Consider the following 2,995-nt stretch of genomic DNA (forward strand, 5'->3'; position numbering starts at 1 on the left):
CAGTAACTTAATGAAATCACTAGAATTTCATGATCTCTTGTTCTTTTATTCACTGAAGGAGAAATAAAACAGAGTACTTCGTTCCAGTGGGCCAATAGACTACAGGGTTGAATGAGCCTCCCCCTCTTTTATTCTTTTTATTTTAGACCACTTGTCCAATCTCCCATCCCTTTTATTCCTATCCCCCCTATTAGTATTATTAGATACCTTCGAGTAGTTTTAGAATTAGGTTTAGTCGATTGTGTATTGTGACGACCTGAAACACGCAATACCAAAGATCGTGTAGTGGAGAGTAGAGAATCTTTGGCAATACTACGGAACGAACGAGACAGGTAGACATCTAGTGCCAGTCTTTACTGTAATAAAGTCTCTGAGCCTGATTCATGTGGGCCTGTGGCGCAACGGATAACGCGTCTGACTACGGATCAGAAGATTCCAGGTTCGAATCCTGGCAGGCTCGTTTGTATTTTTTTTTCGAAAGTGTGCATGTGTTTTTAGATAGCCCGTGGCAAGACCGACTGGTTTTGTCTATTATTTGTTCTCTTTTAAGTTAAAAAAGTTATATACTTACTTGGGACTAGATTCTAGATCTAGACTATTCTACTGACACTGAGTAAGTTTTTTTTTGTTAGTTTTCAATAAATTGTGTGAAGGAATTTAAAATCTAGAAATCTAGATATATATCTAGACTAGTTTAACAGGCTGTAAATCATAGTTCATTGACGATAAATTACAATTACAAGGCCAACATCCTTGTGCAACATAACATAACAAGATCTACCACTTTATAAAAACCAGAAACACACACTGCACTTTGAAATAGAACTCAATGTAATAATAAAGACTAACCTAGCAGACGAATAGAGCCGAAGAAAGAGCACGCCTTGTTTACCCAAGCAAAACGAAAGACCGCGCAGTGAAGAAAATACCTGTAGGCTACAGCGCACGCCCACAAGTGTTCTACTTTGGTTCTCCTCTGGGTTCAGCGGGGCCTGTGGCGCAACGGATAACGCGTCTGACTACGGATCAGAAGATTCCAGGTTCGAATCCTGGCAGGCTCGTACATTTTTTTTTCTTTTTCAAAGAATGGTAATTATTTTTTCATGACGCTTTTGACATTTGGTTCCTTACAACTACTTTTTTATGGTATACTTTTTCTTTTTTCATAATATGATTTATTTATATTTGCCGAGGACCGCGATTTATATATCTAAAGAGTTCAGCATAGTTTTCAAAAGTAATCTTCAGAATCTTCTTACAAGGTGAGGTGATTAATGATTTGTATCGCCTTCCGTTGTCTGCTCCCGGTGTGCATCCCAAAATGTCAGATTCGAGAATGAAAAAGTAGGCTACCCATACTTCCAGTATTAAAATTTATTGTAGGCCTACTTGTATAGAATCTATAATGTGGAACTTTTGAAATAAATTGTAGAAATCCTCTTCCCGAGGTTTTTATCAACTTAGAAACTGAATACTCACGAAATGCGGGCTTGTTTTGCATTGTTTTATGTTTGTATAGGTCTACCATTGTACTAACCTCCTGAGAGATCTAAAGGTTAGTCTCTTCTTAAGGACAGAGCTGAGTGAATGAAGAGCCGAGAATCGTCTATCTATATAGGGGTGAGTGCAGCATCATAATGTGCTGAGTGATGAGTTGGATGAAAGATAAGGATGGATACTTATGAATAATAATTTAAAAAACGCCTTGGTTCTCTGTAACAGCGAGCGAGCGCGTGTAAACATCTATTATTGTGAGAGTGTGGATGTGTGTGTACGTGTGTGTGTGTGTTGTGTTTGTGTACGGGTGTGTGTGTCTCTGTGTGTGTGTGTTTGTGTGCTTGTGTGTGCGTTTGTGTGTGAGTGCGTGGATGTGTGCATGCGTGCGTATGTGTGTGAGTGCGTGGATGTGTGCATGCGTGCGTATGTGTGTGAGTGCGTGGATGTGTGCATGCGTGCGTATGTGTGTGAACGGGGGAGACCCTCCTCTTTTCAGTTCTTGAGAAAAATATAATCAGTATACCGCAACGCCGACTCTAAACCTCTAATAAAGCTGGCGTTGGTACACCGTTATTTACTCTCCAGACTCCACATGCACATCTTTAACGTCTTTGTCCTCCTTTGAGATTGTCCAGGACAGGGTGTATACAATCATGTAACCTGAATCGAAATAAGATAACGGGGGTCTAGATCTAGTTCCCTCTCAGATCGTCACGGGCTTGAATGAATGAAAGCGACAGAGATCAAACGGCTCATTTTCCCCAACTCCCCATCTCATCAATCCTGTAATTACAGCGGGCAAGTACGTGCTAAGCGCATTGTTGGCTCGCGCTAAAATTGCAATCAGCTCACCCCAACAGCCGGTTTCGTTTCGGTGATCAATTCACCTTTTGAACGCCACCGCACGACGCAGACCGCGCTAATGAACGCACTTCGCAGGCTCGTGTTTCCAACATGGCGTCTAATTAACGCGACTAACCAACCTTGAAAAAGTCCGAGCAGGGGAATCAAAGAGCGATGACGTCAGGTGTGAGCCTCAATCCCCACTTCGATTCCAAAAATAACAAACATGGCGGCGACGGGTGGCCCGATGAGAGTGAGAGGAGGATTATCACGTCTGCTGCTGCTGTGTGTATCTCTCTGACGTCACGTCCGGTAACTCTTACGTCCACACCACTGGACCTTTGTCTGACATGGCGCCCTCTCCAGGCTTCAGGCTTGCTGGTACAAATGTACTCACGCACCGAGTACCTGAGAGTACTGAGAGCTGCTAATAACGACGGGTTGTAGAGTGGGTGTTGTCGTGTGCTGAGTAGCCTCTTGCTCGTCTCTCTTTGTTGTATTACAGATCTATTGTTGTATTATTACCTATATAATATTATTATACATACAGTTGGACCTGCTCTAACAACTATGTTTCCCCTTTATTTTTTACCCTGCCAATTTCTATCAACTGACGCTTTTGTGTTTAGTAATCTATTACATAATATGACACAGA

The 2,995-nt window shown here is 41.9% G+C and overlaps 2 non-coding genes across 2 annotated transcripts; both read left to right on the forward strand.

The window, feature by feature from the left end:
- Window positions 1-387: 387 nt before the first annotated feature.
- Window positions 388-460, forward strand: TRNAR-ACG. The gene has a single exon. It is a non-coding gene; the product is annotated as a tRNA-Arg (tRNA).
- Window positions 461-988: 528 nt separating this feature from the next.
- Window positions 989-1,061, forward strand: TRNAR-ACG. The gene has a single exon. It is a non-coding gene; the product is annotated as a tRNA-Arg (tRNA).
- Window positions 1,062-2,995: the final 1,934 nt, after the last annotated feature.

The sequence above is a fragment of the Aplysia californica genome, unplaced genomic scaffold, assembly GCF_000002075.1.
Source record: "Aplysia californica isolate F4 #8 unplaced genomic scaffold, AplCal3.0 scaffold00017, whole genome shotgun sequence".
Taxonomy (NCBI): domain Eukaryota; kingdom Metazoa; phylum Mollusca; class Gastropoda; order Aplysiida; family Aplysiidae; genus Aplysia; species Aplysia californica.